The 23,692-nt window shown below is 44.5% G+C and overlaps 1 pseudogene across 1 annotated transcript in view; it reads left to right on the forward strand.

The window, feature by feature from the left end:
- Positions 1-15,575, forward strand: part of LOC144826102 (uncharacterized) — a 126,550-nt pseudogene extending 110,975 nt beyond the window's left edge. The window contains exons 2-3 of the transcript XR_013609687.1: positions 10,143-10,214; positions 11,574-15,575. The product of XR_013609687.1 is annotated as an uncharacterized LOC144826102 (transcript). The remainder of the gene's footprint in view (positions 1-10,142; positions 10,215-11,573) is intronic.
- Positions 15,576-23,692: the final 8,117 nt, after the last annotated feature.

Raw genomic sequence — 23,692 nt, forward strand, 5'->3', positions numbered from 1 at the left:
TGACCACAAAACTCTTAGGAAGGTCTTCTCCAAGAAAGGCATTGACTTTGTCTCCCATGGGATACGGAAGTAGGTTGTGGCTCTACGGTCCTGGCAGACTGTCTGTCAAGACTCGGGGGTGAGGAGTGTGACTCTTGTCAGAATATGGTGTTCAGTTCACAACCTTAGTCATGGAAGAGTTTCGGAGTTCCAGGAGGATCAAGCATAAGAAGTCGTCCCTGTACCATCCACAAAGCAATGGTGTGGTGGAAAGGTTTGTAAAGGTTCTTAAAGAGACTCTGCAACAAGCTGTTGCTTGTGGTGAAAGTTGGGAGTTGGCAATGAGGAAGAAGGTTAGCGAGTATAGGTTCACTTCTTGTTCATCCTCTGGTGAAACTCTATTTCGTTTATTTAAAGGAAGGGTCCCCAACATGAAGGTCACTCCGTTGTGGGTAATAACCAAAAGAACCTTAGTGGATTAAAAGGTGGTCAGTATGGAGGGCTGAAAAGAGAGAAAGGGGTTGATGAAAAAAAGAAAGATCTTGTATGATAAAAGGAGGGCCGTGAAGAGAACAGTGGTCGACGTGGGAGACAGGGTAACGATATAGGGGTCCATTAGAATGGCGGGTGGACTTTGCCCGCTTTTCTATCGTGCCATGGCGGCAATGAATTTTGCTCACACGTGCTGAAAGAATTGTCTGTTTATAAGCTGGCATTATTTATAGAACTACAAACTCTATTGCTTTCCAGTAACCGGGCTGAGCATAAATTGGCAGAATGTACTTCTTTTGGTCTTGATATTTTGTCCTTAAACTCAAACTTTCTAATTTTTCCAAAATGTTGAGTGTGGGAATAATAAACACTAACTGCTCAAGCAAATGCCTTATGTATTAGCGGAAACGCCGTGTTATGTCTACGTGGTCGGCAAAGCTATTTTTATCCGGACATAGTGAGTGTTTAAAGCTCCGCGTATTGTTTTGGGCTCTGCTTAGCGTTGCGAGGTCCTGGATGGGGGAATATATCTTTTTCTTTGTGCTACTGATACAAAACTCTTAACGAATTACAGGGGACGCCGTATTATAGGCAAGCGAACGGCAGAACTATTTACCTCCGGAGCTTGTAAATCCTTAAAGAGCGGCTATTGTATTGCTGTCTAACCTGTTGCCAAATGGTGTGGGCTCTACTTGCCGTTACAGGGGCACAAATAAAATGCTGAAAGACTGCAGCCAGCGTTATCATAATTTTTAGACATTGGGGTCTACCTCTGTTGTCTCGGCTGAGTTCTGCTCATCTTGTTTGTTATTTTTTCGCGGGTGCGGAAAGACGTATCCTCGCGGTACTTGAACGCGAGGAATATGCATTGAATTCTGGGAATTGTAGTCAATACTTCTTTGCGAAAAGGCCATGCCATAAATACGTCTGTGATCTTAATCTCTCAGATTTGACACAATCGATCATCATGTAGCTGTCATACGATTTCCTGTATACATTGTTTGCCCATAGTTACTTCTCCCGAAGTCCAATAAAAAAAAGGGGGCGAATCATTCGCACAATCATTTGCCATTAGGTATTACATAGCACTATTACTACTCTAATAGATAAGTGAAACTATCGCAATCTAGTTCATGGTTGGAATCAAAATGTAGTGAACATGCGAGACAGAATCCCAGCACCTTTTTTTTACATGGAGCTTAATCGGATGAGAATCCTGTCTTATTCAAGTTAAAAAATGCTCTTAAAAGAGGAATGATAGTGTTGATCTCATAATTTCTCTGGGAACTTGGATTGTGAACTCAAGATGTCTGTCACGATTATATAATCGCAGTTCAGCCTTTCCTGTCACTTTACTGTTGTATAACATGGGTACTCAGCAAAGGATGGTATCTTCTGTTCTTTAAAGTGTTATCCTCGCTGACCAAAAGAGAAGCAACACTATTTATCAAATTCAACACGGCAGTCGATGGACTTAATGAACGTTCAGAAATGTACCATCTTTAATCTATATCACAATTACCACACACAGTTTCTGCAAGCATAGTGAGCGAGTACCAACCATCGCGAGTTAGTGCAGATTTACACAATATAGCAAAGTCAGAGACCGGACAGAAGACGGCGCGTGTGGTTTTGTGTCTGCCTGTCTTTTAGCGTTGCATCCAGAAATGTCGTTTCTCAAAGTATTGGTTTTACTAACCATGACAATATAAATACCTAAAATATTAATAATATGCAGAATAAGACACGCCCCTACCCTAGTGTGCATCAAACTGGGAAACGGGAACATGAATCAGATGGAACAGAATGGGATGTCACAGCCAATGGTCCCAGCCCAGCTGGCCTCTGTGACGATTCATAAAGGGGGTGGTGATGGACAGAGTATCTGAATTAAGCAGAACACTCCTACCCAGTCAAAAGATCAGGGCTTGATCCATCACCATTTTTTAGCTCACTGCACCATCCCAGCTCAGAACCTGGCTACATGCAAATGAGTCTGACCCTGGCCCAGTGCATCATGGGAACAGGGCAGACCAAACTACCAAGCCAATTCTTTACTGGAAAGGAAACAAGCTTCCGGGGACCGGTTTCTGGCATTACAGCCGTCTTCGGCCCGGCTTGCTTGAATCCTGATGGTGCAGTGAACAAGGGACTCACATCTGAGTATACCCTTCCACACTTGTGGTGGCCAAAACGATTCATAAAGGGGGTGGTGATGGACAGAGTATCTGAATTAAGCAGAACACTCCTACCCAGTCAAAAGATCAGGGCTTGATCCATCCGAAGACGGCTGTAATGCCAGAAACCGGTCCCCGGAAGCTTGTTTCCTTTCCAGTGAAGAATTGGCTTGGTAGTTTGGTCTGCCATGTTCCCATGATGCACTGGGCCAGAGACAGACTAATTTGCATATAGCCAGGTTCTGAACTGGGATGGTGCAGTGAGCTAAAAAATGGTGATGGATCAAGCCCTGATCTGTTGACTGGGTAGGAGTGTTCTGATTAACTCAGATACTCTGTCCATCACCACCCCCTTTTTCAAATTATTTTGGCCACCATGAGTGTGGAAGGGTATGCTCAGACATGAGTCCCTTGCTCACTGCACCATCAGGATTCAAGCAAGCCGGGCCGAAGACGGCTGTAATACCAGAAACCGGTCCCCGGAAGCTTGTTTCCTTTCCAGTGAAGAATTGGCTTGGTAGTTTGGTCTGCCCTGTTCCCATGATGCACTGGGCCAGGGACAGACTAATTTGCATATAGCCAGGTTCTGAACTGGGATGGTGCAGTGAGCTAAAAAACGGTGATGGATCAAGCCCTGATCTGTTGACTGGGTAGGAGTGTTCTGATTAACTCAGATACTCTGTCCATCACCACCCCCTTTTTGAAATTATTTTGGCCACCATGAGTGTGGAAGGGTATGCTCAGACATGAGTCCCTTGCTCACTGCACCATCAGGATTCAAGCAAGCCGGGCCGAAGACGGCTGTAATGCCAGAAACCGGTCCCCGGAAGCTTGTTTCCTTTCTAGTGAAGAATTGGCTTGGTAGTTTGGTCTGCCCTGTTCCCATGATGCACTGGGCCAGGAACAGACTAATTTGCATATAGCCAGGTTCTGAACTGGGATGGTGCAGTGAGCTAAAAAACGGTGATGGATCAAGCCCTGATCTGTTGACTGGGTAGGAGTGTTCTGATTAACTCAGATACTCTGTCCATCACCAACCCCTTTTTGAAATATTTTGGCCACCATGAGTGTGGAAGGGTATGCTCAGACATGAGTCCCTTGCTCACTGCACCATCAGGATTCAAGCAAGCCGGGCCGAAGACGGCTGTAATGCCAGAAACCGGTCCCCGGAAGCTTGTTTCCTTTCCAGTGAAGAATTGGCTTGGTAGTTTGGTCTGCCCTGTTCCCATGATGCACTGGGCCAGGGACAGACTAATTTGCATATAGCCAGGTTCTGAACTGGGATGGTGCAGTGAGCTAAAAAACGGTGATGGATCAAGCCCTGATCTGTTGACTGGGTAGGAGTGTTCTGATTAACTCAGATACTCTGTCCATCACCACCCCCTTTTTGAAATTATTTGGCCACCATGAGTGTGGAAGGGTATGCTCAGACATGAGTCCCTTGCTCACTGCACCATCAGGATTCAAGCAAGCCGGGCCGAAGACGGCTGTAATGCCAGAAACCGGTCCCCGGAAGCTTGTTTCCTTTCCAGTGAAGAATTGGCTTGGTAGTTTGGTCTGCCCTGTTCCCATGATGCACTGGGCCAGGAACAGACTAATTTGCATATAGCCAGGTTCTGAACTGGGATGGTGCAGTGAGCTAAAAAACGGTGATCGATCAAGCCCTGATCTGTTGACTGGGTAGGAGTGTTCTGATTAACTCAGATACTCTGTACATCACCACCCCCTTTTTGAAATTATTTTGGCCACCATGAGTGTGGAAGGGTATGCTCAGACATGAGTCCCTTGCTCACTGCACCATCAGGATTCAAGCAAGCCGGGCCGAAGACGGCTGTAATGCCAGAAACCGGTCCCCGGAAGCTTGTTTCCTTTCCAGTGAAGAATTGGCTTGGTAGTTTGGTCTGCCCTGTTCCCATGATGCACTGGGCCAGGGACAGACTAATTTGCATATATAGACAGGTTCTGAGCTGGGATGGTGCAGTGAGCTAAAAAATGGTGATGGATCAAGCCCTGATCTGTTGACTGGGTAGGAGTGTTCTGATTAACTCAGATACTCTGTCCATCACCACCCCCTTTTTGAAATTATTTTGGGTTCTGTGACGAGCATGCAGAATCAAAGGCATTTAAATTGGAACATGCCTTCAGTCACGATGGCCCCACAGCCCAATACAGAATAGAACGCCAAATTCTTAACAAATTCAGGATTTCAACAAAATTCTTCAGTGATTAACAATGATTTTCCACAACTTCCACCTACACTAGGAGTTTCTTCTGGACTGAATCAGACACAATGACGGTGCCTGAGACGGGAGAAGGATTGCATGCTTGGTGCAGTCCTAGAGGTCACCCAGAGTGGCCCTTTTGTAGAAGAAGTAAATGGGAATCCGGCATCTCTTTTAATCAATAATTGTGCCTCCCGTTCCACAGTCAGACTGACGGGAGCGCCCAACCCACCCCTCTGGGAAACAAGTCCAAGTTGTAGGCATTTCTAATAAATAACTAATAAGCTGTCAGCAAATGTTCCCGTACAAATTGTGTCAATGATGAATGGCCACAAACTTAAACTGTGATTAAGATCCGGTTATAATGTTAGGGAATAACCTTGTGAACTGACTTGTGTAAATTACTGTGCACCAGATGTGTTTGGTATTCACACATAACGTGAAGACTCTAAATTATATTCGGCAACTCGAGAGTTAATTTGTTTCCAGGCTTTACATAAGAGTATTTAACTCCAGATTTAAATTGCACAGTAAATCAAGAGGCTTGGGATTTTACAGGAAAGAAATGTGAATTGATTGAAAGTGCAGAGCCAGCTTAAATCACGGTGAAACCGAATGCAGTGTCCACACTGTTGGACTTGGCCCATTTTCCCCCCAAAAATTTGCTTTTCACCCCCCTGTTTAAGATGTCTCCCCCATGGTAAAGAACACTGTATAGGCCATGTGTGGTTTGAGATGCCCTGTTTAATGTGAAAATGTCACGCAATGGTGTGTGCACTTATTAATCTCCCCCCATTGTGTAAATGTACCCTGGTAACATGCCGTATTTAAAATGGATGCCATGGCTATGTGTTGTGCCACCTGACTGCAGTAGGTTAGCGGTCTAGTTGTTTGGTACCCAGCCACCCCTGCTTTTGAAGGGAAAGCCTGTCCCCCAGGGTGCTCTACTCCTCCCCCTGAGCCAGTTAGAACCAGTTCCCCTGAGGATTCTAGAAGCTTTTGGCACTGACTGGTAGGTGGGGTGAGGGGCATATAAATAAGGGGGCTGTGCCACCATGTGCTGAGATAGAGCTGGGACAGGAATGTGAGGGGACCTGCTGCCAGGGGATACCACCACTTGGGCCTGTGTACTGGACCCTGCACCCATCTAGATCCCCTCTACTGTCCCCAGGGCTAGTGGAAGCCCCACTGCAGGAGTTCAGGCTGCTGTGTAGGAGGAGGGCCACGCTACAGAGGAGGATGGTGAAAGCCTACCACCCTGTTTTGATGAGTCCCCACTAACTGTTGACCTGGCCCAGTAGTGCCTGCTGCTCTGTCTCCTGGCCCCTGGAGAAGTAAGGAGGGTCAGCCTCGGTCCCATTAGCCACTGGGACCTGGCGACACGCAAGCGCTGCACCTAAAAGCACCTGGAAAGGAAGGAGCACCTTGGATTGGACCCCCCAGGAGGTGAGAAGCGTTACCCTGGGGCCCCTGGGGCTTGCTGCTGGGACTTTCTGCCCCCCAAAGCGCACAATCCTAAAGCGCTATGCCTAGAAGGAGCCCTGTGTGCCTGCAAGCGCTACCTTGGTCCAGGACTTTTGTAGCCTGCTGTGCCCTTGCATCATGACCATCAAAGCACTGTATGTATAGCCTGCACTGTGCTATTTACAAGCGCTACAGCGCTGGATTCTGCCACTACGGTACCTACCTAGAAGAAGCGGGTGCCTACACCGCGATAGCCCCACCTTGGGAACTGCCTGTAATCACCGCCGCAGCCCGGGAGCAAGGAGGAGGCGAGGCCGCACTTCGGCATGATTATAAACTAAGCGGGTGCCTACGCAGAACTCACTGGCCGGGTCTCTACGGCCCCCGGAGCCAGGAGAGGGCCACCGCAGCATCAAGGAGAGTCCGCTGGGAAGGGTTGAAGCATCGCCGCTGCCCCGGGCGCCAGAGAAGAGGAGCGTGTGAACGACGGACCTGCCTTGGTATTAGGAAGGCCCGGAACGGGCCTGTAAATCTACAGCGGCCACCTCCATGTGACGGGACCTGCCTTGGTATTAGAAAGGCCCGAACCGGGCCTGTAAAGCTAAAGGGGCCACATCCATGTGAAGGGCACCGGCTGCGTTATCGGCCACGCCCCCCCTGCCGCTGTGCAGCCATTGGTGGAGGCTGCAACGCCCCTGGGAGCCACGCTGCAATGGGCAGCTGCGGGCGAGCCTCCGCCCCGCTGTACTCTGAGTGGTCCCTGGGCTGGGAAGGACATCAAGGGGCCTGGGACCGTCAACGACCATCGGAGCAGGGGCTCCCAGGAGCGGGAGAGCCCCCCCGACACTGCCCCGATCAGGCCTGCAGAGTGAAGGCCTAAAGGAGGCCCCCAGCGAAGGCAACCCCCTCTGGGGTGGACGAGAGGCTACTGGGACAGCGGGGGCTGCTGTGGAGCCTCGGAGAATCAGAGCGGCAGCCCCACACCGCCCGTCCTCTCCAGGTGACTGCAGTTGGGCCTGGTATGCCCTAGTTCGCCCTGTGGTGGCCTGGTGGGCCTCGAAGGCCTAGAGTAGTGGTGGGTCTAATTAGGGGCCTTAGGAACTAGGCTCCCGAACCACCCTGGTTGTCGCTGACATTGTTCAGGGTTATAAGCACTGCTACCTTTAGAGAACCGGTGCCTGTAGTGACCTAAATTTATGTTCCTGTGCCTCTGCTGAATTGTCGCAAAGTTCCCCTGGTGCAAGGAATGATTTATGTCGGAGGTGGTCCAGGGAAGTGTTGTTTTTAGATACTGCTGAGGCCCCATGTTGTTATTGAGGCCCTGTTGAGTTGTTTTGAGGAACCCTGTTCACCAGCAAGGGCTTGTCATGCCTGATGCCCAGGGCTAATGGGTTTGTGCAGCTAGGCTGTGGGTGCTAAAGAGAGATCTGTGTTCTGCCTATTCCAATGTGCCTAATGTTTCCCGGGCCTATGGTGAATGTCCTGTCAATAGGTTTGATTGCAGATGTCCCTGCCTAGGGTTCCCATGTTACCGTTTATGCATAATGTGCTTTCACGCCTAATGTTTTATTTCCTGCTTTCACGCCTAGTGTTTCTTTCCCTCACATTGATATCGCTGATATTTAATGTCATGTGATAGCGCCTTGTCTTTATTTCAGCCCTGAAAACTAACAGACTTACCTTTTTCTTGCTTTTCACATTTTCCCTGTAAATAATCCCCTGGTATACTTTGCCCTGGCGCCCGTTTGCGCCCCATCGTGATTACTGTGTCTTACTTTTGCAGGTCGGAGACAATACATGAGTTATTCTTTTACATCCCAGCTGGTGTGGTGTCTCTTTTGTGGTGTGTCTGTGCGTACTGCGTGGGTGCTTCACACATGTCCTCAGGAGCTCTGCTCCATGCTACCCTCGTAGAATTGGCAACCCCATTTCTAACACACACACTCCTCAGTACAACCATACACGTGAAACAGAGGAAGGCATATACCTGTCATTGATAAAAAAATTTAAGCAAGGCATTCTAAAAGAAGAGATATGGAGCCCATGTAACTCTACTATCACGGGAATTAAATAAACAGGTAGAAAAAGGAGGATAGTAAAGGCCCTGAGAAAAATTCATACTATTGTTGTCCCATGTTGCTGTATTGGTTGGTAGAACAAGCAAGATCCAATGCCAATCTCCTGCTTTAAGGTGAAGAGTCATAATTAATTATCCATTTTGTAGGTGTGTTTTATACAATTACATTTAGTTGTGCTATGTTTTCATGAACATTCATTGGTTGTTGTCCTTTTTACCTCATCATGAACCATGTCAATAATGTCTTCTCTCTGTCTAAAAACTTATCAAATGTACTGGTTTAGGATATTTGCTGCAATTGTTTTATTTTACCCTTTTCCAAAATGCAGACTACATGCCACTTGTCTTACTGATTTTGTACGTCAGAACTTTTCCTTGATTTTGAACTAAGCAGATTCTATGTCAGTTTGCTATTTGATATTATAGAAAAAGGTTTTCTTATTTCTCAGCACACATTTGTTGTGGTGGTCTGTCTATTGACTTTACAGCTGGAGTTATATCTGAGTCTGGCTTTTGATATAATTTAGAGGTTAACTGTATGAGATCCTTATGCGAATATTATGATGATTATTTCTCTGACTAAGTAACCATTATTTTAAATCTTTGATATGATCTTATAGCTTGCTGTAATTCCAAAGCTAAATGCAAGTGCCTTTACCAAGGGAACGGTCCTTTAAAGGCAGTATTGCCTGCTACGGCTGACTATAAGGTCATTACACTGTTTGCCCCATGAGGGCAGAATGTGTTAATTAATAAAAACAAAGGTGTCCCAGAGACCGAGGGGGTTGAAACACCTCTTTGTTTCACAGTTGTTGCTGTGAATGTTAAACAGTTAACAGTCGCATGCAGGCCCACAGGGGTTAATTGTTGAACAGTCACAGCAATAGCTGTGAAAGGAGGCTGAAGTCAGACCTGGTTCTGCCTGTGCTCGGCTAAACTGCTTTTCATCATTCAGTTGAGCCGGGGAGATGCAGGAGATGAGCAGAACTCCCCTCTTCCTGCGAGCTATGGGAGGAGGAATGGGGGAGGCTCCTGTGTGCCCTGCTGCAGGCTTCATCTTCTGCCTTCTCCTGCCCAATCCATATATTTCCGAGAGGCAGAGGCTGTGTATTAGGACATTGTAATGTTGAGAGCAGCGGGCCTATATCAGGTTGTATAGGCTGCTGCTGCTCCGTTGTCTCCAATGGAGGTCTAAACATTTCAATGTTCCAAGCTTTGTCTCGTGAAGGATTTTTTTATACTGACCCTCCGCATCACCCCTTCAGATAAATTATAGATAAAAAGAACCAACACAATGATGCTTTGCTGCTTCCATTGCTCAGCATTCGAACTCTGCATCAGCTTGAACTTGAATTGCTGTTGCTCCGAGAGCATAGTTTGGACAGAATTATGTGCAAAGACATTAACATACCTTTGCAAACCAGATTGTTTTGATTTGCAAGTTTCATGATCGGTAAATGGAAAGATGGGGGTTATGAAGACATGGACTGGGTTGTTGGGGTTTGTTCTCTGAGACTGTGGGTGCACTCTATATTCACAGAGACCTTTTCCAGCAAAGGATCATGGCTCTTGAACCAAAAACAAATATTTATTCATAACCAGAGTTGCTTCACAATGACATCCAGACAACAAGAGATTATTTTGTTTTGTAAGTTCAGGATGGTTATTTGTAAAATGTGATGAAGTGTGATAGTCGTCTGAAGCAAAACCATTTCTTTACTTCCTTTCAAGATATTCTGGGATGACCAGGCAGTGCAGCGTGGCTGCCACCCTCGGAAGAACAAAATATAATATAACTGTCAGGTAAGGATTCCTATAACTCTAAGTTTCCTTTTCCCCTGTTTCTTCTTTCTCTATTCCCTTTCTTGATCTCAGTTTTTTTGGTCTCTTCAGCTTCAACATTTGACTCCCTCTATCCACTATTCTTGTTGTTATCAAACTTCTGATAATCACCTGATGGATCCACATTCCTCCTGGTACATGTTGGGAGTGTAGTGCAGGTTCAATTCTTTTTAGGTCAGTTTTGCCCAGCAGTTCCTTAACAATTGGCACATTTGTCTCCTCTTCCAGACCACATAAGACCATCCTCCCTCTGTCTGTCTTTCGGCGTCTTTTCTCTCTGGATCTGACTTCCGTCTCTTTGCGTCCTCCCATCCTGCCCTTTTTTGTCCTGTCTACTACAAGCAAAAGACACAGTACATGTGTGTGGACACACATGCACACATGGCTTGCTTTAGGGTGGTGCGACCTGTGGAACTGCACCTGGTGCTGACCTTGAGCGCACTGTATTTAGAAGTAACTTATGGGTTCACAAGCATCGGCTGAAGAGTTGGCGGTGGGCGGAATTTGAGTAGTCGCGCTACACAAAGCGTCTCAAAGCGGTAAAAAATCTCCGCGAGCATGCAAAAGTTCAGCGAACACGCGGAATTGCTTGTTCCGCCTGTTCGCGTTGATTGTTTCCTGTTCGCGAATGCTGTTTGCGTGCTCGGGGAGAAATATCTCGCAAACACGCATTTTGAAAGCGCGAACAAGCAGAAAATTCCGCGAAACCAAGGATTGCAAAATTTTTGGCAATTCCCTGTTCTCCGCAGAACGCAAAATTACCCAAATTCCGCAAATTCCACGAGCAGAACGGAATTTATCACCCAGGCCTACTGCAGAGTTTCCTGTGCTGGACCCCTGTGGTGAGAGTGGAAGATAGCCTTTTTTCTCCTTCCTCTGTTTTGTGTTTTTCTTTTCTTGATCCTTTTTGGCTTCCTTTACTGTTGTCCTGTTCAATAAAATGTCCCTTCCTAGATCACTGGAAAAAGGAATAGATTAACAGTCTAGGTGGGCAGGGGAGTAAATAACATCTAGTAATTAATCACAAGAATTACAAGTATCTCACTATGACGCCAGGCGTTGCCACTGAAATTGCAATTTGATAGTGGTGGCTGCTTCTGAGAATCTGTGTTTCTTTCTTAAATATTTACTTCTTTTGCTCTCACATCCTTGATTTCCAGTGATCCCAAGCTCCCGATCTACACTGTTTCACCACTATCAGAAATGCAACTCAAACTGATTTCCTTTCTTGTTTTTGTTAATGCTTTCTTTGTGCAAAGTATAAAGTCACAAATATTTTGACTTTGTGTTCATTTACAATTTTTGACTCCATTTCTACAGGTGACAGAAGCATGAACAGAAAAAAGAAGGTTTAAATTTAGTGAAACACAACGAAAAGGATTATTTCAAGGAATGTTAAAACCTTCTCGAGCTCTAGAGAAGAAACACATTCTATGTGCCAGGAATGGTGAGGATGTTGGAGCGGAAGAAACTGGTGTATGTGAAAGTTGTCAAATCCTAAAGGAAAATGATCATAAATGTTTACCAAGTGTCAGTAACTGAGATTGAGGAGAACATTGGCCACAATTGATTCCCACGCAGTGCACTTGAGAAAACTCAGTGTTGTAAATTCTGTTTGATGGTTTATGAGAAAGGCTTTGGAGACCCAGCCCCTCCCCAACAGATGAGCATCCGTGGACGTGTTGTGATGCGACAGAACCGTCAAAAAGACTAATATCCCCGGTTTACAAGTGCAAGCTTTTGACTGTGTCTCCTGTGATTCAGAGGAGTGAAAAGACTGTTTAAAAGAAACAAATTGTAAATACTCTTTCTCAGATGTCGTTTCGGCAAAGATGCTGGATTATCATTTCCAATATAGGAAGATTTTCCCCCACCAACTCTGTCTCTTGGGTTGATCCGAGTAGTTTCAAAGTGTTCTGTAACTTACAAAGTCGATCATGTGCCTGTCTTAGCCACTGAACAAAAAACCATATACTGGCTCAGAAAGTATAAAAGGGGCCAGTGTTACGCTATTGACAATTCATAAACCACCCTGGCATGCCCTAATCATCTGTCCATTACTTGTATGAACAAACATACCTACCAGGCAAACACTAGAGCCCAAAGACCTAATCAGTGCTTTTAGAACTCCTAAATCAAATGTGATAAACTAGAATCACTAAATGAGACTAATTAAACTTGAGAGAATTCACCCGGGCATAACTTGGAGAAAATGAATCCATGAGGGCATCTTAATAAATACAAGGGGCTCGTTGGTGAAAGTTAATAAGAAAAGTTAGGTAGGTGCCTTTAAAGATAGGAAAATTATCTCCAGGTAAAAATTATAATTAGTTAAATACATATGTTAAGAAGAGCATCTGAAATGTATTTTAGAAGGTCATGCTGAGTTGTGACAAACAAGTACATGATCATAAATCAAATTCAGTCTTAAGATGACAGGTATCCAGGAACAAACCCAACTTGGAGGGGAAACAAACAACCCTAATAGGATCAATGACTGTGAGAACAGCTTTAGTTATCAATCTCACCTCACTAAACATGAGAAAAGTAGCGCTGGACGAAAACCCTATCAGTGTCGTGAATGCCAGAAAGGCTTCAGTCGCAAATCCAGCCTTATGGTACATGAAAGAACCCACACTGGGCTTAAACCTTATCAGTGCTCGGAAGGCTGTAAAAGCTTCAGTACCAAATCCAATCTCACTGTACATGGGAGAACTTACACTGGGCTTAAACCGTATCAGTGCTCGGAACGCTGTAAAAGCTTCAGCACCAAATCCAAGCTCACTTTACATGAAAGAACTCACACTGGACAAAAACCGTATCAGTGCTCCACGTGCCAAAAAAGCTTCAGTTTTAGTGACAGTTTGATTCAACATCAGCGAACTCACACTGGACAAAAGCCTTATCAGTGCTCTGAATGCTCGAAAAGCTTAAGTAGCAAAGCCAATCTGACTAAACATGAAAGAGCCCACACTGGACAAAAACCGTATCAGTGCTCTGAATGCTCGAAAAGCTTCAGTCAGAAATCCACCCTTACTGCACATGAGCGAACTCACACTGGGCAAAAACCGTATCAGTGCTCTGAATGCTGTAAAAGCTTCAGTGGCAAATTCAATCTCACTTTACATGAAAGAACTCACACTGGACAAAAACCGTATCAGTCCTCTGAATGCTGTAAAAGCTTCAGTCATAAATCCACCCTTACTGCACATGAGCGAACTCACACTGGGCAAAAACCGTATCAGGCTCTGAATGCTGTAAAAGCTTCAGTGGCAAATTCAATCTCACTTTACATGAAAGAACTCACACTGGACAAAAACCGTATCAGTGCTCTGAATGCTGTAAAAGCTTCAGTCATAAATCCACCCTTACAAAACATGAGCGAACTCACACTGGGCAAAAACCGTATCAGTGCTCTGAATGCTCGAAAAGCTTCAGTAGCAAAGCCAATCTGACTAAACATGAAAGAGCCCACACTGGACAAAAACCGTATCAGTGCTCTGAATGCTCGAAAAGCTTCAGTCAGAAATCCACCCTTACTGCACATGAGCGAACTCACACTGGGCAAAAACCGTATCAGTGCTCTGAATGCTGTAAAAGCTTCAGTCGGAAATCCAGCCTTACAAAACACGAGAGAACTCACACTGGGCAAAAACCGTATCAGTGCTCTGAATGCTCGAAAAGCTTCAGCCAGAAATTCAACCTTACTGCACATGAGCGAACTCACACTGGGCAAAAACCGTATCAGTGCTCTGAATGCTGTAAAAGCTTCAGTATCAAATCCAACCTTACTGCACACGAGAGAACCCACACTGGACAAAAACCGTATCAGTGCTCTGAATGCTATAAAAGCTTCAGTCATAAATCCACCCTTACTGCACATGAGCGAACTCACACTGGCCTCAAACCGTATCAGTGCTCCACGTGCCAAAAAAGCTTCAGTTTTAGTGACAGTTTGATTCAACATCAGCGAACTCACACTGGACAAAAACCTTATCAGTGCTCTGAATACTCGAAAAGCTTCAGTAGCAAAGCCAGCCTTACAAAACACGAGAGAACTCACACTGGGCAAAAACCGTATCAGTGCTCTGAACGCTGTAAAAGCTTCAGTGGCAAATTCAATCTCACTTTACATGAAAGAACTCACACTGGGCAAAAACCGTATCAGTGCTCTGAATGCTCGAAAAGCTTCAGTCAGAAATCCACCCTTACTGAACATGAGCGAACTCACACTGGGCAAAAACCGTATCAGTGCTCTGAATGCTGGAAAAGCTTCAGTCGGAAATCCAGCCTTACAATACACCAGAGAACTCACACTGGGCAAAAACCGTATCAGTGCTCTGAATGCTCGAAAAGCTTCAGCCAGAAATTCAACCTTACTGCACATGAGCGAACTCACACTGGGCAAACACCGTATCAGTGCTCTGAATGCTGTAAAAGCTTCAGTATCAAATCCAACCTTACTGCACACGAGAGAACCCACACTGGACAAAAACCGTATCAGTGCTCCTCATGCCATAAAAGCTTCAGTTTTAGTGGCAGTCTGAGTCAACATCAGCGAACTCACACTGGACAAAACCCGTTTCAGTGCTCTGAATGCTGGAAAAGCTTCAGTCAAAACTCCAACCTTACAAAACACGAGAGAACCCACACTGGGTATAAACCGTATCAGTGCTCTGAATGCCAAAACAGTTTCTATTAAAAATCCAGTTTAACTGTACATCAGAGAATCCATACTGGCCTCAAACCGTATCAGTGCTCTGAATGCTGTAAAAGCTTCAGGCAAAAATCAAACCTTACTGCACACGAGAGAACCCACACTGGGCAGAAACCCTATCAGTGTTCTGAATCCCAGAAAAGCTTCAGTCATAAACTAACTTTCACTCACCATGAGGGAACTCACACTGGGAAAAAACCTGATTAGCTCTCTGAGTGTTGATAAAGTCGGAAATCTGGTCTCACTCAACCTGCGAGAACTTACCTGGAAAAAACCTCATCATAGCTCTAAATGCCTGGGAAGGGTCTGCTGGAGATTCCGTTTTCATTCAACATGAGGGAACCCACAACGAGAAAGAAAATGATCCGTGCTCTCAATGTGAAAAAAACTTCAGTTGTAAATGTAACCTTTCTACGTAAGAGAGACAATGTGGGAGAATAAAAGGTGCTCACTGTCAACCCTGAGGAGGAGCTTTCAGCATCGCAAAACCTTTACATGAAGCAACCACAAAGACTCCACTCCATTGATTGTTCTACAAACTCTACTGAGAACAGCAAACAGCGAGGGATGGAAACGCTTCAATTAAACTCATTCCTTTGTAACTATTTGTGGCCTCATTCCATTCAGTGTGTCTTGCTCCCTGAGAGTTTAAAATGGCTCTGACCCTCAAAGGCTATTCGATACTGAACTTTGAGGCTACACTGCTAGATTCAGGAATGCACGTAACTTCAAACGGTTTCAAGCGTTAATGAGCCTCACCAGGGGGCTGCAGCAGGAGTCCCTGGGTCGTAGGTCTCTATGGGACCAACATCTGTTCTGTGCCACGTAGGGCTGATCACTGAAAAAAACTAAAGACAATGGAAGGACTGCTGGTTAATCTCAGCAACACCCCACCACATCATTCTCTGGTCTTTGTGCAACTACAGACGAGGCCAGTCATATGCAAACCGTTCCTGGCTCCACTGTAAAGAGTCCGAATGACCTCTGTTCCAAGGGGACATGGCCTTGCATTACAAAGATCCACTTGAGTGACCTCTTTCTATGTCCTTTTTGCTACAAATGGAACCTGCTTCCCATCTGCTGAGGACAGTTTCACCAGCTTTACAATCTCATCAGATACACCCAAGAGAGTCTCACAGATAATCAGGCCTATTCATAAACTACTATAGGACGACTAAAGTACAACAAAATGCGATTCACAAAGTATGTGCTGTCGGTCTGCCTCTCCTATCCTTTTCTTTGTGGAGTTGCCTGCCTCGACTACAGAGTTTCCGCACATGTTTATATACTTTTTGTAGTAAATGCGAGAGGGACAGAGTGGGAGTGGGTGTAAAATGGGAAATATTTATGAATAAAGGGGAGGGGCTAAGGGAGGAGTAAGGAGGGGGGTGTAGGGATGGACAAGCACTCACCTGCAAAGGAGTAAACCCATTGCTATTTACAAACCACACCTCTAAAGTCACAACAGCCATGATGTACCTAAAACAGTTGTAAATGTACCCGAGCTTAGAGACCAACATCACACATGGTGATCCACTGGAACTAAAACACACTCCCATTAATAATAATGGAGGTACGGACATATATTAAAACGGCATTAAATTAAATATTTTAAAATAATTAAAAATCTGAACAAATGTCATTCAAGGCAAAAAATATCTAAAAAGAAAAACGTTTAATTATTTTACAATGTTTTAATAACATTTGTTGAACACTAATATAACATTTATTTTTAGTTAAGTATAATTACATATGTTATAATTAATGCCCAAAAGCAAATTTCGGGTTATTTCAGGCAATCAGGTGACACCACGTTGCAGAGATTTTCATATTTTCAATCCAAATAACAGACTAACATGTCCACCACTCAAATTAATTTCAATTTTCACTATACTAATTCACCACTAATCCTTTAATGGGTTCCGTAGTAGTGTGTTACTCTCCGAAAAAGCGCTTTGATGCCTTGTGAAGGGTAATAAGCACTATATACATGCAATTACAATACAATACATTTAAAAATTATTAATACATATTATAAATGTTAATTTAGGTGGGACATCTTTAATTAAACCTTAATACAAATATATCTTCTATATATTCAACTTGGGTGGAGTTTTCCCTGTGTAAAAAATATAAAGAATATTTAAATTGTTTATTACACTACAAATGTAAATGTTATAAACTTTAAATATAGAACAAATAAAAAAATTCTACAATAATAACTCACAGTTTACTTGGAGATTTAATTGATTTTAAATGTAAAAAAAAGTTTTCTTACAGATCTGTTCCAAAAATCCCAACAAGCTACAATCATCTGATTTTCTTATTATGTAATCCGAATTTGCCTTATTCACCTCTATTTGGCGGGGTACATCCTTAAAAAATCATGTATAGAATTAATTGAAAGTATTTTTTAATAGTTGCAATCACCGTTCCCTCTAAAGCGCGCGCGCACCGCTCCTGACCTCAGTGCGCACCACCTTGCGTGGAGTGCGCACACAGTCAGGACGTCGTGCCGCCGGCTGCTATGGAAGAAGCGAGCAACGCAAATGCGGCGGAGCGGTCGTGAGGAGTGCAGGTAAGGAGGCGGGGGGGCTGGTGGTGCTTGTGTGCTGTGAGGACGCGGGGCAGACTCTGGCCTTTTGTTTAAGTATTGCAGTTAATCAGAGCCCTTGAAGGGGCTCAGAAACAGCAATACTTAAACAAAAGGCAGAGTCTGCCCCGCGCTTTACTAACAAAAGCGTAGACAATTTCCAAACGCAGCGTGTGCTAAAGTACGCGCTGTGTTTGGAAACTGTCTATGCTTTTGTTAGTAAAGCGCGGGGCAGACTCTGGCCTTTTGTTTAAGTATTGCTGTTAATCAGAGCCCTTGAAGGGGCTCTGAAACAGCAATACTTAAACAAAAGGCCAGAGTCTGCCCCGCGCTTTACTAACAAAAGCGTAGACAATTTCCAAACACAGCGTGTGCTAAAGTACGCGCTGTGTTTGGAAACTGTCTATGCTTTTGTTAGTAAAGCGCGGGGCAGACTCTGGCCTTTTGTTTAAGTATTGCTGTTAATAAGAGCCCTTGAAGGGGCTCTGATTAACAGCAATACTTAAACAAAAGGCCAGAGTCTGCCCCGCGTCCTCATAGCAGACAAGAGCTGTGACACAGCAGGCCGAAGGGCACAAAAAAGAAGGGGAAAACAAATGAAACAGAGGGCAGGAGGGCAGCAAAAAAAAGGGGGAAACGAGTGAAACAGAGGGCAGAAGGGCACAAAAAAAGGAGAAAACAAGTGAAACAGAGGGCAGAAGGGCACAAAAAAGGGGAAAACGAGTGAAACAGGTCAGAAGGGCACAAAAAAAGGGGATAATGAGTGAAACAGAGGGCAGAATGGCACAAAAAAGGGGAAAACAAGTAAAACAGGGCAGAAGGACACAAAAAAGAAGGGGAAAACGAATGAAACAGAGGGCAGAAGGTCACAAAAAAAAGTGGAATACAAGTGAAACAGAGGGTAAAAGGGCACAAAAAGAAGGGTAAAACGAGTGAAACAGGACAGAAGGGCACAAAAAAAGGGGAAAACGAGTGAAACAGGACAGAAGGGCACAAAAAATTAGTGGAACAGAGGGCAGAAGGGCACAAAAAAAGGGGAAAACGAGTGAAACAGAGGTCAGAAGGGCACAAAAAAAGGGGAAAGCAAGTGAAACAGAGGGCAGAGGGGGCACAAAGAGGGAAAACGAGTGAAACAGGGCAGAAGGGCACAAAAAAGAAGGGGAAAACAAGTGAAACAGGACAGAAGTGCACAAAAAAAGGGGAAAACGAGTAAAACAGAGGGCAGAAGGGCACAAAAAAGAAGGGGAAAACGAGTGAAACAGAGGGCAGAAGGACACAAAAAAAGGGTGAAACGAGTGAAACAGGGCAGAATGGCACAAAAAAGAAGGTGAAAACGAGTGAAACAGAGGGCAGAAGGGCACAAAAAAGGGGGAAACAAGTGAAACAGAGGGCAGAAGGGCACAAAAAGAAGGGGAAAATGAGTGAAACAGAGGGAAGAAGGGCACAAGAAAAAGGGGAAAACAAGTCAAACAGAGGGCAGAAGGGCACAAAAAAAGGGGAAAATGAGTGAAACAGAGGGCAGAAGGGCACAAACAAAAGGGGAAAACAAGTGAAACAGAGGGCAGAAGGGCACAAAAAAAGGGAAAACGAGTGAAATAGAGGGCAGGAGGGCACAAAAAAGAAGGGAAAATCGAGTGAAACAGAGGGCAGAAGGGCACAAAAAAGGGGAAAACGAGTGAAACAGAGGGCAGAAGGGCACAAAAAAGGGGAAAACGAGTGAAACAGGGCAGAAGGGCACAAAAAAGGGGAAAACGAGTGAAACAGGGCAGAAGGGCACAAAAAGAAGGGGGAAAAGAGTGAAACAGAGGGAACAAGGGCACAAAAAAGAAGGGAAAAATTAGTGAAACAGACGGCAGAAGGGCACAAAAAATGGGTGGAACAGAGGGCAGAAGGGCACAAAAACAAGGGGGAAACAAGTGAAACAGAGGGCAGAAGGGCACAATAAAAAGGGGGAAACAAGTGAAACGGAGGGCAGAGGGCACAAAAAAGAAGGGGAAAACGAGTGAAACAGAGGGCAGAAGGGCACAAAAAAGGGGAAAATGAGTGAAACAGAGGGCAGAAAGGCACAAAAACAAGTAGAACAGAGGGCAGAAGGGCACAAAACGAGTGGAACAGAGGGCAGAAGAGCACAAAAAACAAGGGAAAAAAAGTGGAACAGAGGGCAGAAAGGCACAAAAACAAGTACAACAGAGGGCAGAAGAGCACAAAAAACAAGGGAAAAACAAGTGGAACAAAGGGCAGAAAGGCACAAAAAACAAGTGGAACAGTGCAGAAAGGCTCAAAAAAGTATTGGAACAGAGGGCAGAAGGGCACAAAAAACGAGGGAAAAACGAGTGAACAGAGGGCAGAAAGGCACAAAAAACAAGTGGAACAGAGGGCAGACGGGCACAAGAAACGAGTGGAACAGAGGGCAAAAAGGTAGAAAAGAGGGCAGAAGGGCACAAAAAACGAGTGGAACAGAGGACAGAAGAGCACAAAAAACAAGGGGAAAACGAGTAGAACAGAGGGCAGAAAGGCACAAAAACAAGCACAACAGAGGGCAGAAGGGCACAAAAAAGCGAGTGGAACAGAGGGCAGAAGAGCACAAAAAACAAGGGAAAAACGAGTGGAACAGAGCGCAGAAAGGCACAAAATACTATTGGAACAGAGGGCAGAAGGGCATAAAAAATGAGGGAAAAACAAGTGGAACAAAGGGCAGAAAGGCACAAAAAACGAGTGGAACAGAGGGCAAAAAGGCACAAAGAAAAGAGTGGAACAGAGGGCAGAGGGGAACAACAACGAGGGAAAAACGAGTGGAACAGAGGGCAGAACAGGCCAGGTTAACCAATTCATGTAATGGCATGCTTATCCAATTTGCAAACTGCCCTTAAGACCCTCATTGTGGCGCTGTATGTGTGAAAATGCACCATCTTTTCACTTTGTAAAGTAAACGTTTTGAGTGCCATTTGGCGCCGCAGACACGCGCGGTTTGGTTCATGGCGCATATAGCCATGGTTGCAGCGCACAGAGACCCTCCACTGCCGCACACAGAGGAAATAAATTAGAGAGAATATTTTTAAAATTAAAAGATTAACATATATTATCATGAACTAATTAATTTTAAATATATGCAATTTTATAACATTCTTTTGAAGGTGTGTGTATTTTTAAAATGCAAAATACATAATATTATTTTATCTTTATTTTCGAATGGGTTTGATTTTCAATTCTCTCTCCCATTATTTTCTATGGGAGGGCTTTGCATTACCAGTGGTTGGCTATTTATGGTGCTGCACTTTCTATTGCTCCACTTTGTCCGAAGTAAGTTACATTTGTCAATTTTACTCCACCTCTGTTTAAGCGTGTGCAGATGTGCAAGTCCACACTTTTGAGTAACTTTATCGTAATGGAGAATAGCTAAAACTAGCAAAGCTACTCATCCAGCATCCTTGTATGTATAGATAACTCACAGGTGTAAGGTACCTTTGTGAATAAGCTCGAGGTGCACAACTCAACCTGAGTGTTTCCTTTTTGTGGTAACTCTAAACTGGACGCGAGCAATTGAGATGGTCCTGCGCGAACACCAGAGCACTCGTCCGGTGTGTTTGTTTGGCTGGGGAACGGCAACAAATACCTTGAAGTAATTTTCCTGGACTTGCTACTTCACTCGCCTCCTGAGGACATCCTGTAGCAGCAATTTATCATTACCGTAGTGGGATCAGGTCATTTCTCCATGGTCTTAACCATGTTATCGTGATTTGCTTTTGTATTTTCCCTTCTCTTCCTTTTACCTAATTTTGTTTGTTTCACCACAACATAAGCACGGAAATGTACTTTGCTTTTACCTGGTTCTGAGGTCTTATCCTTTGTATACATTTTTATACGATGAACACCTTCGCTGTACGGCTACAGTGTAAGCACAAAGAGCCCAAACCCCGAGATGCCTGCACCTTGATCTGCCTTTATTGGTATCCTTTCCACTTTGATAAGTGAGATATGGGTTCGCATCTCTGAACAACCTTTAAACCTGCTGTGATACACCTTGGCGGTTACAAGTTTCATGTTTGAACCTCCAGCGCGAGCTCCAGTACGCTGCTTGTCTCACACCGCGTTCCATGCTTTGGCTCTTATCATCAACCTTGAACCATCTCCATAACTTGGAAGCTCCGAAGACTTCGTAGCTGTTATAACTGCCTGAAGTTTCATAGATTTTGATGGCCGTGAATTCAGGTTCAACTTGATGACCCAGCTCTACTCTGTGGGAATTTTGCACTTCATGACACTTCTGCGCATCTCGTCAGCTTCTGGAACTGATTGATCCCAAAACATTGCAATAAAATTCCAGTGTTGATCTTCACCAGAAATTGGACTTACCAGTGCCCTTCGAGCATGGCTAGCGAGGTCCCCTACTTTTTTGTATGTGACTTCCTCATTGATTCAGTGGATCTGCTTTTTTTCTTTATTTTTCTTGTTTGTGGTTTTGAACACACAACTAAATGAGTCCTTTATTTCCTTTGGGACAGTTGTTTTTGCTAATTAATAACCCTTAAACTACTGACCTGGTTTGAATTTTCACTCCTGAGTAATTATTAAATACACCTGTTTCTCTAAACTTTGTTTGAATTTCTTTGTCTCTTTTTTCTACATTGTATTGAAATTTGTGACATCCACTGTTTTGATTTACTTTCGAGCTTCGCCTCATTGCTCAAGCCACGTTACCAAAAGCGAGCTAGTGACATTTTAGTGGAAGACACATTTACCTTTGCCGACCATAGTAGGGAAAGCAAAGGAGGCTGATTCCAGGAAGCAGTACACCTACCTGACAAAGGTTGCTGTCTTAGGTGGAATCTGCACCCACTGTAGATGCAAAAAGTAAAGATTATGAGGGAAGCTGTTGGTAGATGTGCCCCCAGTATTTGAGACTACCACCCTCTCTCGAACAGTTGAAAGAGCTAAAGATGCACCCATCAGACAATCATGTCTCAACAACTAAGACCTCCCACTCATGTCATACAATGGTCACACTGTTACCTGAGTCACTTTACACTGTGATGTGTACATGCATTTTACGTAAACAAGTTGTGTTGTGCGTTGTGAACAGGCATCACCCCCTTTGTATGTAAATTAGCTTCTGTCTCCAGACACCCCAGGCTCCCATCTCCTCTATTGCGGATGATAACGTGAGCACTGTAAGGTAATCACAAATAAGGGCTATATTGAGAAATAATCAACTTCCAGGTCACACAGCTGTGGTTATGTAGTTCGTTGTTAGTTTTCAATTTACGTTAATTTCCAGTAATTCTCCAGGTTACATTTTTCTCAGTTTATCACTTTCTATCGCTCTTTGAGCTCCATCAATTAATATTTGAGGTTTGTCGTAGGATATATTGTAAGTGTTCATCGACCTTGTCACAATCCCTTCATTCTTGATTTGGCGGCATGTGTTTTGTCCTCCTGCTGGTCTAGGACAGGCCTTCTCAATGCAGAAGGAGCGTTAATAGGAATACTAAATCAGGCATATATGAAAGTGTCAGAGCTACAAATTGTGATAGAAAAGAGCTGAAAATGCACCTCTTTAAAGATGATCACATTCTGATGCATTAAGAGTCGTCTCTCACTCTTAGAAACCATCTCTCCTCTAATCACATGGTGACTGTCTCTGACCATGTACAGAGCTCTGATGCCTCTCAGCGATAGTCATGGCATTCTGATAAGACATATATGTACGGTGAAATGTGTTCACACTTGAGTACGTTAATGGTAATGTTATTGGTATTTGTATAGCGCAACTGATACCTGGAGGTGTCCTGGCGCTGTGTGAAGGCCGACAGAGGATTGAAAGGCGTGGGAGAGGATGGCAAGATCAGTTAGTAAACAGCCATGTTTTCAGTGCCTTCCTGAAGACCAGAAGATTGGTCAGGCTTCGCAGATATAATGGCAGAGCATTCCATGCTCTGGCCACATTCCCAGTGAAGCTTCTTCCTCCCCAAGTGGCTTTTTGTACCCTCGAGAAAGTTAAGAGTCTTGCCTCTGAAGGCCGCAGTGTTCTATGAGGCGTATACCAGCGTAATTATTGTTTTAAAAATTCTGGTCCGGTTCCCTGAAGGGCTTTAAACACCAGACAGAGGGACTTAAATTGAGTGCGCTTCC

This window comes from Lissotriton helveticus, chromosome 3_2 (genome assembly GCF_964261635.1).
Source record: "Lissotriton helveticus chromosome 3_2, aLisHel1.1, whole genome shotgun sequence".
Classification (NCBI taxonomy): domain Eukaryota; kingdom Metazoa; phylum Chordata; class Amphibia; order Caudata; family Salamandridae; genus Lissotriton; species Lissotriton helveticus.